The sequence below is a fragment of the Giraffa tippelskirchi genome, chromosome 1, assembly GCF_054371585.1.
Source record: "Giraffa tippelskirchi isolate mGirTip1 chromosome 1, T2T-mGirTip1v1.2.pri, whole genome shotgun sequence".
Taxonomy (NCBI): domain Eukaryota; kingdom Metazoa; phylum Chordata; class Mammalia; order Artiodactyla; family Giraffidae; genus Giraffa; species Giraffa tippelskirchi.
In genome coordinates this window covers 129456305-129470495 of record NC_137275.1, presented here as the reverse complement: position 1 = coordinate 129470495, position 14191 = coordinate 129456305, and the positions used below count along the sequence as shown (strand labels likewise).

General features: G+C 50.4%; 1 protein-coding gene across 6 annotated transcripts in view; it reads left to right on the top strand.

Annotated features, from left to right (window-relative positions):
* Positions 1-14191, top strand: part of MSRA (methionine sulfoxide reductase A) — a 389493-nt gene that overhangs the window by 341863 nt on the left and 33439 nt on the right. The gene's annotated exons all lie outside the window — the stretch shown is intronic.

The following is a 14191-nucleotide window of genomic DNA, read 5'->3' as shown; positions in this document are numbered from 1 at the left end:
ATGGGGTCGTGAAGAGTCAGACATGACTGAGCGTCTGAGCACATAGCACAAGACAGGAAAACCATAGTGAATAAAACCGAATGATGGGAATCAGACCGCAGGCTCTACAGGGATTGGCGAGAGAAGGTTGGTATAGTTAGGGAGCAATAATTAAACTGTTCGTAGGCTTAAACGCTGAGGGAGACAACTAAAACTGGTTTAGAAACTCCCATAAAGTTAGAAATGGGATTTTCTATAAAGGTTTAACTCCATGGCAAGCCCTGTGCTGAGTGAGTGTCTGCAAGAGTGATCTTATTTCATTCTCCGTCCAGCCCAGGAGACTGTTGCTATTATTGAGTCGCAGGGGCAGGACAGATGAGGTCTCTGAAATGCTGGGATGCCAGGAGGGGTGGGGGGCAGTGGAGATCGAGTGGGAAGTGGTAAGGATGGGCCAGGTTATGATGAGACCTCAGAGTCAATCGGGGCTCTTGGATGTGGCTCAGGGCAGGCCATGCAGCGCCTGGAGGGTTTTGAGCAGGTGCAGGGCCTGAGAAGGGTGTGTATGTAAAGATCTCTGAAGCGAAGCCTTGGCTGTGGGGTCCATGTCACGGCCACTGGCTTTCAGAACCCAGGAGAAGTCCGAGGGCCTGGCCTGAAAGCAGGTGCCTGAGTCACTGCTATGTGAGCATCCTGCCGAGGGGCTTGCCCTTGCCCGGCCACCGCACAGCCCCGTTCCTGGCTTACGTGCAAGCTCAGGGACACGCATAGAGACTCGTTCCCCTGCCATCAGGCTGATTGATGGAGGAGTCAAGCCTCCTTCTGTTCAGTGCACTGAGCTGATGGGCTTTTGTTCTCCAGGCCAAATTCCTAGGATCCTTTTGGTCCCAGAATGCTTTGCCTATGGAGTTTAGAATAAGAAAGTACAGAAATGAACTCCCAATATAGTTTGGGGATTACGGAGAGAGATACTATCGGGGGGAATGGTGATACTCCTAAATCCAGGGCCTTGTGTGCTGGCGTCTGTTGGCTGCCTGGGTGGGAGTGGGCAGACCCTGCGTGGCCCTGAGCTGTGTCAGAGACGAGGGTAACCAGCAGTGATGCAGATCCTGCATGCCAGGCTCCAGGCCGGGTGCCTACAAGTGTGTCTTACAGAACTCTGTGAGGAAGGTGTTCCGAGTCCAATTTGTTGTTGTTTTTGTTTAGTCGCTCAGTCGTGTCTGACTCTTTGTGACCCCATGGACTGTAGCCAGCCAGGCCCCTTTGCCGATGGGATTCTCCAGGCAAGAATACTGGAGTGGGTTGTCATTCCCTTCTCCAGGGGATCTTCCTGACCCAAGGATAGAACCTGCTTCTCCTGCATTGGCAGGTGGATTCTTTACCACTGAACCACCTGGGAAGCCCTGAATCCCGTTTACAGATCAGTAAATCTAAGTCCCAGAAATCGTGTATAATCTGCCAAGGCCTTCCAGGTAGTAAATGACAAGTAAAATTGCAGTGTGGGTCACTCTATGTCCTTCCCACTGTATGTCGGAGGAAAACACTCTCACACATGTAGCCGGCTGGGTCTTTGCTTGGAAACATTCAGTGAGGTTAACCATTTAGAGTCCAACCTCCCCTCAATTTTGCTTTTGCAATCTCTCGAACCTTTGAATAGATGAGAGACTTTATCTGCTCCTCCTCTGCCTGCTTTTTTTCCTCTCTTTCTGGCATCTTCCCTCTTCTCCATCCCCAGTACACTTGGGAAAACTAAGGTCAGCACTCGCTCTGTCGAAACATGACTTACTGTTCAACTTAAGCTGCCCAGGAGTTATTGGCATTGGGTACCACAGATGGACGCCCAGAGTGGCTTGTTGGCCTTTGAGGTGGATGAGCAAGTCATGTCCAGGGCGCAGCCACAACACGTGTGTCTGCAGAACTGAATTCATACGCCGGTGGTTCTGTCTTAATGCCTCAGGGGGATGATCGTCAGTGGAGCCCATGGTGCTGTGGGTGTGTCAGTGGAAACAGGCTCTGTCTGAAGAAGCAGGGACCTAGGGCAGGCTCAGGACTTCATGGGCCGAGCACCAGCGGGGAGTCGAGGATTCATTGGAGAGGGGTCCCCAGGCTGTGGGATTTCCAAAATGGCACCCGATTGGTAAATAAGGCACCAAGCCTACGACAGTCCCTTTGCCTGCAGGTGGCCACATCACTAATGGGAATGGGGGGACACACATGGTACATACACTCTGCAGGTGCCTGCCACCCTGAAAAGACCAGTATAGATCTAGGGGGCAGTGGAGGGGGCAAAGTCAAGTTGCAGGACTTGGTACAAATGCCGGGTCATAGTCACTCCCATTTTTGTAACTGTGGTTGTCCCAGCTTGGGACTATTTGTGACCCCACGGACTGCATCACACCAGACCTCCCTGTCCCTCACTATCTCTCAGAGTTTGGCAAGTTCATGTCCATTGAATCAGTGATGCCATCCAACTATCTCATTCTCTGTCGCCCCCTTCTCCTTCTGCCTTCAATCTTTCTCAGCAGCAGGGTCTTTTTCAATGAGTTGGCTGTTCACATCAGGTGGCCAATGTATTCTCAAACCTGCTTCCTAGGGTTTGGTAAATAGTAATAAGTTATTCCATGTGACTCGTAGAATAGCTCCTCATATGTAGTAAGTGCTCAGTAAACATTAACTGTTATTAAGTTCCTCAAACCCCAGGGAAACACTATTTTTAAAGAAGCGGAAGGGTGTTGAGGCTCAAGAGGACTGAATCTAAACCCAGATACATTCATCGTGAGGCCTTGGGTGAGCCTCTCATCTATAAAATGGGCTGCAAAGTTACATCCTAACTGCTCCTGGTAATTCATGTTATGCAGCTATGTGGAAGGACCATGGCGATCCATACTACTGAAAGTGACGTTCACAAGGGTTTTTGGTGGAATAAGTCACAGGTGGACCCAGCCAGAGTGTAAAAACCAAGCCTGTTTGCCTGCTTGATTTTACATTAATCACATATGACATTCTCGGCTGGAAAAATCCCAAACCTGAAGGTGGCCTGCATGCCCCTTATGGAGATCTCCACCAGTATCGCCGTGGGGTGACTGGTTTGAAGCACAGTTTGACCTGTGAGGAGCCAGATCCTTTCATGTTACTGGTAGCCATCTTTTCCCATTAGCAGATATCGATTCTTTGTCTCTTATACTGGAGCAGCAACTGGCTGTGTTAGAGGGCATAGCTTCTCTGTAGCGATGTACTTAGGGTAGGTGAGAAGGGACATCTGAAGCAAGGAGCGTCGGTATTTTTACCCGGAAACGCACTGTGTGCTTCCGACCTTTGGGTTTTGTATCTGCCCAGCAAGATTGCAGCACCAGACTGTCTCACGGAGGCGGCTGGGAGCCTGTGAACCAGAGCCGGGGACGGCAGGCCGTGTGTTTCTTTCAGAACACCGAGCTGACTGATTCCGGGCTCTAAAGTCAGATTTGACCCTCTGCTGGGTCTCTCTGGACGGCTTTAATTATGGCAGGTTCCCAGGGCCAGCTCCTGCTGGTGAAACATTTTTTCAGGAGCGGGTCACAAACTTGGAGGTGCTGGGTGTCCAGGGGCCCTGGGTCTCCCAGAACCAGCCAGATGGAACCTGCTTTGCACAGACCCTGCCCCCCCCCCACCGGATGAAGCTTCCTGGTGGTGCTGGCACTCATAATCTAGGAGGGTCTCGGTGTGAACCTGGGTGGTGGCAGAAAGCGTGTGACCCCCAGGCTGGGGGTGCTGGCCCGGGGAACAGCTGCTTCCATCAGCGACACCCGCTTGGGGCGGGGGGAGACTCCGGGTGGCCAGGGCAGATGTCTTTATCAGTGACTGAGTGCTGGCAGAGGGGCTCTGCTTACTCTTGGGAGCACAGTGTCGAGGAAGAGGAAGAGCTTGGAGCCGTGAGGCCCGGGTTCTAGTCTCCGCTCTGCGAGGAGCCAGTTGCGTGGCTTCTCTCCCCCTTCCCCTCCCCAGGCCTTGGTTTCTTCACATATGAAAGCTGCGAGTGGGCTTAGGTCACTCAGGGGGCTCTGTGATGCTCTCCCATTGTGTTCTAGATTCTAGGGGACCACAGGGATGGGCAGATACGAAAGAGCAAGTGCCCAGTGAGAGATTCTGAAAACAAGGGGGCCTGGTAGCTGTCATATCTGGGTACAGTAATAGACCCTTGGTCTCTTGTGAGCCAGGAGGAGCTTTCCAGTGAGGATGTCGACCCCAGGGACCTTGCTGAGTTGGTGACCCTGACCGTGAACAGGACCAAGGCAACCAGGCTCACTGTATCCATCAGCACATAGTCTGGTGTCATCTCCTGGGCCAGCTGGAGCCTCGCTGCACAGGTTCCTGACAGCCTCCTCACCATCTTCACCTTCGTAGCGACCACGCACTAGCTCCGTGGTTCTCAAAGTGTGGGCCCAGTGGCACCAGCATCATCTGGAAAATTGTTGAAAATGCAAAGTCCTGGGCCCCCCCACACCAGACCTACTGACTCAGAAACCCTAGGGGTGGGCTTAGCCATCTGTTTAACAAGCCCTGCCGGTGGTCCCGGGCATACTGAGGTCTAAGAATCACTGCACCAGCCCAAGCCTGTAGTTTGAGAACCACTGTCTGTCTCTCTCTCTCTTTTGTGTAAAACTATTTTTAGTTATTAAAGCAAGGTTACAGCAATACTTTATAAAAAAATTACCAGAGCCCTACTGCCCCATCACAGTCACTGTTTTCATCTTTCTGGCTCTCTTCTGGTCTTCGTCCACCTGGACACATGGTTTTTACACAGGACACCATTGGATACAGACTTCCTTTCGTTGTACAATTTTTCACTTAAACATGATTAGTGCGTTTTGCCCTCTTGCCTCATCACCTTCGTACTTATCATTTTCAGTGACTGTGAAACACTTCCCCCTCGTGACCGGTTTTACACGTTTGACCGCCCTGTCCCTAGACATTTGGCGACTTGCTGCTGTCCACTATTGGAGAAGTCGCTGCCCGTCCAGGGTGAGGTCAGCTTCTGGGATGTTCCACATGACCTGCTGTCAGCCCAACGTCTGACCTCCCTGTAAGTCTATGACCTGAGGCTGTCTGAAATAGATTACTTAGTGGAAAGAGTAAACAAACCAAAAATACCCCTGAATCTGCAGTGATGCACTGTGACTGAAATGCCCCCGTCTGCCGAGTTTTGTTAACTGAGCATCTTCTCATTTGGCTCACAGGTGGCGTCAGCAGAGGGGGGCGCGGTGTGGGGGCGGTGTCGCCCCCACCCCTGCCCCGATGGGCTGGGTGCCCGGGGCCTCGCCCTGTGCCAGGCCTGCTGTCGGTCATTTCCTGAGCATCCTGGTCCCCAGCAGGAAGGGCCCTCCTTCTTTCTCATACTGCCCTCACCTCCCCGCCCCCACACCTGTTCGCCTCTTGTCTCCTTCCTTTTCCCAGCCTGGCTCAACCCCCAGAGGGGAGCCCAAGACACACCGCTTGACCAGCACGGCCCCTAGTGGTAGCCCCTTTGTTTTGACAAGGCCACTGACCATTCTTGGATCATATAAATAATGCTGTATCTTTTGAAATGATTTTGTTAAGGTAACCCCCTAGATACGGGCGAGGGTAATCCATAGGGCATCTTGTATCCACTGTCCCTTCTGTTAGTGATGATATGTGTTTATGCCCTATCAGTGGCTCCATGTTGCTCTTCACAACCTGGCAAACTAGGCTCTTCCTTATTTGGCTCTTGGATCACAAAAGAGCTCAGATGCTTGGAAGAGGCAGGCCGGTTGATTGGGGCAGACGGCGGGAGAGGAGGGGGGAATGTGTGAAAAGGACTCCCAACTGAAACGCACTCATGTGCAGCGGGGAGAGAGCTCCAGGGACTAGAAAAGATAGAGGATGTCTGTTTCAACCTCAACTGTCATCCTCTCTTTAGCGTCACCCACCCCATATCCCCTGCCTTTTCCTCCCACACCCGAGTGGACCTAGCTCACTCTTGCCTGCTCAGGATTTGGTCTGGCCTTGTGGCCTTTTCACAAGCTGTTTCCTTGCCTAGAATGTCTCTTCCCTTGAAGACTCAGTCAGAATGGTCTCCTCCTACAGGAGTGATGACCAGTGGTGACTGGCTTAGGAGGAGGCTTGGCTTCTGGGTGGGGAGTGAGAGGGCGCTCCCTGCACTGTGCTTAAGGGGATGGCCATAGGGTGGCCTGCTCTCTTACTTCCCTTTGAGAGCATCTCTACAATTCAGTTTTGAAGTTTCTTTAAGAATATCCCAAAGGACCTGTGAAGGAGACGGATGGTGTGGCCGTCTGTCCTATGCAGCTTTCCTGGGTAGCTCACAACTAGTGACATGCCCTTAGGAAAATCCACTTACAATCAGCTGCATTCCTTTCCCCTTTCTAGACTAAGGACTATGTTTTTTCATCTCTTTGTCTTCAGAAATCAGTAAGCTGGTTGGCACACAATAGGTACTTGGTAATTTTTTTTGGATGATGGGTAGATGAATGGATGGGTGGGTAGATGGATGGATGGATGGATAGATGGATGGGTAGATGGATGGAAGGGTGGATGGATGAATGTTCTATATCTGGATGCCCTGTGGCCCCTGAAAGGACACTAGGCAGTGTCTTCTCCAGTGGGTCTCCCCCAAGCCTCTCCCTCACTCAGCCTCCCCATCTCTGCCTTCCTTCCTTCCTTCCCACCTTCTACTCACCTGTGATAGCCCTTTCCTGGGAAGTTTCCACCACCTTTCACTTTGGCCTCAGTCCTCTCCTAGGCCTGGCTTGGGGGAGGGGAACACGCATGCACCCAGCCACTGTGGTGGAGACTCTAGGTTACTGTCATCTCTCTGCAATTTCTAAATTGAACCACCAAGGGGACCACATGCCACACCTGCCCTGTGATGGTTCAGTTCAGTCGCTCAGTCGTGTCCGACTGTTTGTGACCCCATGGACTGCAGCACGCCAGGCCTCCCTGTCCATCATCAACTCCCGGAGTTTACTCACACTCATGTCCATTGAGTCGGTGATGCCATCTAACCATCTCATCTTCTGTTGTCCCCTTTTCTTCCCGCCTTCAATCTTTCCCAGCATCAGGGTCTTTTCAAATGAGTCAGTTCTTTGCATCAGGTGGCCAAAGGATTGGGGTTTCAACTTCAGTATCAGTCCTTCCAATGAACACCCAGGACTGATCTCCTTTAGGATGGACTGGTTGGATCTCCTTGCAGTCCAAGGGACTCTCAAGAGTCTTCTCCAACACCACAGTTCAAAAGCATCAATTCTTTGGCGCTCAGCTTTCTTTATAGTCCAACTCTCATATCCATACATGACTACTGGAAAAACCATATCTTTGACTAGACGGACCTTTGTGAGCCAAGTAATGTCTCTGCTTTTTAATATGCTGTCCAGGTTGGTCATAACTTTCCTTCCACGGAGTAAGCGTCTTTTAATTTCATGGCTGTAGTCACCATCAGCAGTGATTTTGGAGCCAAAAAAAATAAAGTCTGTCACTGTTTCCACTGTTTCCCCATCTGTTTGCCGTGAAGTGATGGGACCGGATGCTATGATCTTAGTTTTCTGAATGTTGAGTTTTAAGCCAACTTTTTCACTCTCTTCTTTCACTTTCATCAAGAGGCTTTTTAGTTCTTCGCTATCTGCCATAAGGGTGGTGTCATCTGCATATCTGAGGTTATTGATATTTCTCCCAGCAATCTTGATTCCAGCTTGTGCTTCATCCAGCCCAGCGTTTCTCATGATGTACACTGCATAGAAGTTAAATAAGCAGGGTGACAATATACAGCCTTGATGTACTCCTTTCCCTATTTGGAACCAGTCTGTTGTTCCATGTCCAGTTCTAACAGTTGCTTCCTGACCGGCATGCAGATTTCTCAAGAGGCAGGTCAGATGGTCTGCTATTCCCATCTCTTGAAGAATTTTCCACAGTTTGCTGTGATCCACACAGTCAAAGGCTTTGGCATAGTCAATAAAGCAGAAATAGATGTTTTTCTGGAACTCTCTTGGTTTTCTGATGACCCAATGAATGTTGGCAATTTGATCTCTGGTTCCTCTGCCTTTTCTAAATCCAGCTTGAACATCTGGAAGTTCACAGTTCATGTACTGTTGAAGCTTGGCTTGGAGAATTTTGAACACTACTTCACTAGCATGTGAGATGAGTGTGATTGTGCAGTAGTTTGAGCATTCTTTGGCATTGCCTTTCTTTGGGACTGGAATGAAAACTGACCTTTTCCAGTCCTGTGGCCACTGCTGAGTTTTCCAAATTTGCTGACATATTGAGTGCAGCACTTTCACAGCATCATCTTTCAGGATTTGAATTGGAACTGGAGTTCCATCACCTCCTCTAGCTTTGTTCATAGTGATGCTTCCGAAGGCCCACTTGACTTCACATTCCAGGATGTCTGGCTCTAGGAGAGTGATCATACCATCATGATTATCTGGATCATGAAGATCTTTTTTGTATAGTTCTTCTGTGTATTCTTGCCACCTCTTCTTAATATCTTCTGCTTCTGTTAGGTTCATATCATTTCTGTCCTTTATTGTGCCCATCTTTGCATGAAATGTTCCCTTGGTATCTCTGATTTTCTTGAAGAGATCTCTAGTCTTTCCCATTCTATTGTTTTCCTCTATTTCTTTGCACTGATCACTGAGAAAGGCTTTCTTATCTCTCCTTGCTATTCTTTGGAACTCTGCATTCAAATGGGTATATCTTTCCTTTTCTCCTTTGCTTTTCTCTTCTCTTCTTTTCACAGCTATTTGTAAGGCCTCCTCAGACAACCATTTTGCTTTTTTGCATTTCTTTCTCTTGGGGATGGTCTTGATCCCTGTCACCTGTACAGTGTCATGAACCTCCATCCACAGTTCCTCAGGCACTCTGTCTATCAGATCTAGTCCCTTAAATCTATTTCTTACTTCCACTGTATGATCATAAGGGATTTGATTTAGGTCATACCTGAATGGTATAGTGATTTTCCCTACTTTTTTCAGTTTAAGTCTGAATTTGGCAATAAGGAGTTCATGATCTGAGCCACAGTCCGCTCCCAGTCTTGTTTTTGCTGAGTGTATAGAGCTTCTCCATCTTTGGCTGCAAAGAATATAATCAATCTGAGTTTAGTATTGACTATCTGGTAATCTCCATGTGTGGAGTCTTCTCTTGTGTCATTGGAAGAGGGTGTTTGCTATGACCAGTGCATTCTCTTGGCAAAACTCCATTATCCTTTGCCTTGCTTCATTCTGTACTCCAAGGCCAAATTTGCCTGTTACTCCAGGTGTTTCTTGACTTCCTACTTTTGCATTCCAGTCCCCTATAATGAAAAGGACATCTTTTTTGGATGTTAGTTCTAGAAGGTCTTGTAGGTCTTCACCTTCTTCAGCATAACTGGTCGGGGCATAGGCTTGGATTACTGTGATGGTAGGGGTGCTAGATTCTCTCCCAGCCATAGTGTCAAAGCAGAGGCAGGGCAGCCTCCCAGGGAGCTGATGAGACTCTTGCCTTTCCTTAGAGATCTAGGAACTGTGGCAGGGACCGCTGAAGTCAGGACCATCCCTGGGGGCTGGGAAAACCACCTGGGGCCTGGTCTGCTCCCTGCCTCACATCCGCCACCGTCACTGTTGTGATCCTGGGACCAGAGGTGCCCCCGGGCCAACCTGCACGGGACAAACCGAGAGTAGGTACCTGGAGAGGTCGAATGTGGCTGGAGAATATTGACGCCAAGGCGTTTTGTCTTGTGTGGTGGGGAGGGTCCTCCTGTCCACTCTGTGTTTAGTTGCTTAGTCATGTCCTACTCTTTGCAACCTCATGGACTGTAGCCCACCAGGCTCCTCTGTCCATGGAATTCTCCAGTCAAGAATACTGGAGTGGATTGCCATTTCCTCCTCCAGGGGATCTTCCCAACCCAGGGATCGAACCCAGGTCTCCTGCATTGGCAGGCAGAGTTTTTTACCATCTGAGCCAGGAGACAGGCCAAGTGGGGTTAGGGGGCCTGCAGTGCCCACTGGACTGGGGCCAGGACTGTCATGTGTTACCTGGTGGTGGGTCTTTAGTTTCACCTCAGCATGTGGGGCCACCTCCTTCCCCTCCTCCAGAGGCTTCTACAGCAGCTCAGAAGAGCTCTGAGCCTCTCCAAGGTCTGCCTGTGGGCATCCCCTCCCCCCACCACTGTGGTCCTCTCACTGTGGTCTCTAGGATGACAGACCAGGGTCAGAACCTAGTTAATCATTATCCTTTGACCCACACTGGTTTTGAGGAGACAGCTGACACCAGAGTCTCCCTTGAACGGCTTTTCGTGCCAAGCCCCATCGGTAGCAGCTGGCAGACAGGCTCAGCTCGCCCCGGGAGGGAGGCACACCCTGAGTGCCCGAGACCTGAGCTAGAGCTGTAAAGGTGATGCCAGGACAGGCCTTTGCCAGAGCATCTCACAAAGATCTGGCCAGCAGGCCTTCAGGGTCCACTGGCTACAGCTTCATGTAGCAGACACTTCAGCTCTGCTTTCAGAGGTGGCTGCTGCTGCTTCTGCTAAGTCGCTTCAGTCGTGTCTGACTCTGTGTGACCCCATAGACGGCAGCCCACCAGGCTCCCCCGTCGCTGAGATTCTCCAGGCAAGAACACTGGAGTGGGTTGCCATTTCCTTCTCCAATGCATGAAAGTGAAAAGTGAAAGAGAAGTCGCTCAGTCGTGTCCGACTCTTAGCGACCCCATGGACTGTAGCCTACCAGGCTCCTCTGTCCATGTGATTTTCCGGGCAAGAGTACTGGAGTGGGGTGCCATTGCCCTCTCCGTCAGAGGTGGCAGGTGGCAGAAGTCTCAATGGGGCTGAAGGTCATTCAGGGGCCAGAATGGCATCCTTCCTTCAAGGGGATGTATCGGCCCACTTGTGGAAGGACAAGGCCATGCTTGGAAGAGGCCCAGCTCCGCCTCCGAGTAACTGACAATGAGACCGGAGCTACCCAGGCAGCTCCAGCCCATTGCCAGCCTGTCCTGACCTACCTTAGAGCCCCGCCTCTGCTGTCCACACGCTGCGCCCTTGTGGCTATCAGCTCCCCACCGGTGTTTCCCTCCTTAGAACTCCCATCTTCTCCTGGGTACTGGATGGGACCAGAGAATTCCTGGACCTTCACTGCTTTTCCCTAGAGCTGGGACAGTGCCCATGAAAGAAAAACACCAGTTTAGCCTCCTGACCTTCAAAGCAGAACATTCGGGTGTGATGATTTGCTCAGGTCCAGGGACTGGTGGGGTTTCCCTTGTGGCTCAGCTGGTAAAGAACATGCCTGCAATGCGGGAGACCTGGGTTCAATCCCTGGGTTGGGAAGATCCCCCGGAGAAGGGAAAGGCTACCCACTCCAGTATTCTGGCCTGGAGAATTCCATGGACTGTATAGTCCATGGGGTCGCAAAGAGTCAGGCATGACTGAGCGACTTTCACTTTCACTTTCAGGGGACTGGTTGGGCTTCCCGGGGGGTACTAGTGGTAAAGAATCCACCTGCCAGTGCAGGAGATGTAAGAGACTCAAGTTCGATCCCTAGGTCGGGAAGATCCCCTGGAGGAGGCCATGGCAACCCACTCCCGTATTCTTGCCTGGAGAGTCCCATGGACAGAGGAGCCTGGCAGGCTACAGTCCGTAGGGTCACACAGAGTTGGACACGACTGAAGCGACTTAGCACACACACACACGTGGGACTGGCTGTCGGCACATTCAAGACTGTCCGGGGAAGGGCATTGCCATCTGGACAGCAGGAAGGCTGAGGGGAGGGGAGGGGAGGGGTTCAGACTTCAGTAGAATTGCCTGTGTGAGCCGTGGGTCCCGGGGCGCTCAGGATGGCATGTGGGGTGATGGAGGTCCTGTGACAAGATGCACTGGAGGTCTGGTTCCATTTAAAAAAAAAAGTTGAAGTATATTAAGACAATTAAGAATTGTACATATTTAAATTGTATAATTTGATTTGATATACACTGTGAGACAATCACCACATTTAATATAATTAATCTCTCTCTTCTGATAGTTACCACTTTTCTTATAGGGGAAAACCTTAAGTTCTACCCTCTTAGCAACTTGGCTCAATCTTTAAGCCTATATGTGTGTGTGTGTGTGTGTGTGTGTGTGTGTGTGTGAGTGTGTGTGAGTGTGGGTGCGTTGTGAGAGAGGGAGAAGGAGGGGACGCAGGGGGGAGGTGGGAGTTGTGTTTTGTGGTCTATTCTTACTCAGGCAGTTTCTGGGCTCAATTGAAGCAATTTCAGTTTGGTTCTTGTGGCTTAAAAGGTCCCTGAAACACTTCAGTGAAATTATAGCTCCTTAATTTAGCTGCCTGTCAGTTAATTTTTTTTTTTTCCAGGTGGTTTAGGGTTGACAGTGAGCTTGACATTTGTAAAAATGTTTTGGAAAGCATAACAGACGCCTTGAAGTCAAAAGGAATATAAAATACATTATTCCGGGAAGCGCAATTGGAATTATTCTTCTGGCCACTCCAAGTCCTGTCTCTTTTCTTTCAACAGTCTTTGCAAACAGAGCCCAGTGATGGGTTGTGAAATTGCAGACTACATCTGAGCCTTGCTGTCTTTGTGAATTTCCTTCCGGCTTCCTGTCACCCTCATGTTAGTGACTTCTGCTTCATTGGCGCACAGCTAAGGACAAAGCACTCCTATTGTGTCGGTCTGAGTGTTGTAGGATATTAAAGACAGAAAGTACTTTCAGGACCTTCTTCACCTGCTCACCTCCACTTTTTTCCCAAGGGAGGGTAGGGGATGTGACCACTTGCATGTGACTGACGCCCGCAGAGCTGAGATTCAGCCCCAGATCTATGACTGTGCAGCAACACATTAAAATGCTGTGACCTTTACGTGCCAGTTTTAGGACAGCAATGTGTCCAGAGCTTGTGCCTTAAGTTGGAATATGCCTAATACATATTCTCCTGGGGAACACTGTGCCCTTATGGATGGGACGAGGTAGCAGGAGCCTGCCTTGAACTTAGAGACTCTCCCCCTGCCCCACCTGGTTGCTCTGACGCCTTCCAATCAGTTCAGAAGCATTGACGGGCGCCCTGCCAGTGCTGGGCATCCAGAGAGCGAAAACTCCAGAATTCTTCCCCTCCAAATGAAGACAGTACAGTGTGGAAATCACCCTAACGCCAGTCAATATGGAGTCCCTCCAGACAGCCCGGGCAGAACTGCTTTCTCCGTCTAGGTGGGAATGGAGAGGGTATTCTCAACTGTGGCTGTTCATTGGGGCCACCTGTGGAGTGAAAAACTCCACCTACCCAACCCCTAGCCCCATTCTGATGTTTGAGGCAAGCATGAGGAGGTTGTTTTTAAGAACCTTCCAGATGTTTCCAGGATGCATCCAGGATTGAGAGATGCTATATAGAAGGACTCTGTCCATGAGGTTCTCCAGACAGGAATACTGGAGTGGGTTCCACCACCACCAGGTAAAAGGACTTACATCTGAATCTTATTCGAAGTGAAAGAAAGCGAAAATGTTAGTTGCTCTACCGTTTCCGACTCTCTGTGACCCCATGGACTGTAGCCTGCCAGGCTCCTCTGTCCATGGAGTTCTCCAGGCAAGAATACTTAAGTAGGTTGCCATTCTCTTCTCCAAGGGATCTTCCCCACCCAGGGGAAGAACCCAGGTCTCCTGCATTGCAGGCAGATTCTTTACCATCTGAACCACCAGGGAAGCCCAGTCTTTTGGGGAGAACTGTTAAAAACCCATGTGTTGCTTGTTAAAGACTATAAGAAAGACATGATTCAAGGGACTTACTACCGTAGGGCTTTGTAGTCCGGAAGAGAGTCAGGGCTCGACTCCAAAGACAACAGGACAAGTGGGGACTTGCCGCCGTGGAGCAGGGTGGGATGAGGGTTGGCAAAGTGCGTCAGGGGTAAACCAGCCTCACAGGGTTCTTGCTGAGTGTCAGGGTGATCAAACTTCACGAGGGGAACCCATCGTAGTGAGGGTGATCGGACATGGAGGCGGGAGTCCCTGTTAAACTGACCTCGCAGGAGTCTTGCTGCATCTGGACACTACAGAGACAAACACAGAGGCCCCGAAGTCAGGCTTGGCCGAGAGGGTTCAGAGGAGCCTGAATGGAGCTTGGTCTGGGAGAGAATTTGTTGGAATGTTGCCACCGAGGCTGTGCCTAGGGTGTAGGACAGAGCAAAGGGTGGGTGAGTCGACATGGATGGATTTGGCCTTGACGATGAGGGTGGGGTGGGGGCAGGGGAGTGAGATGGTCAG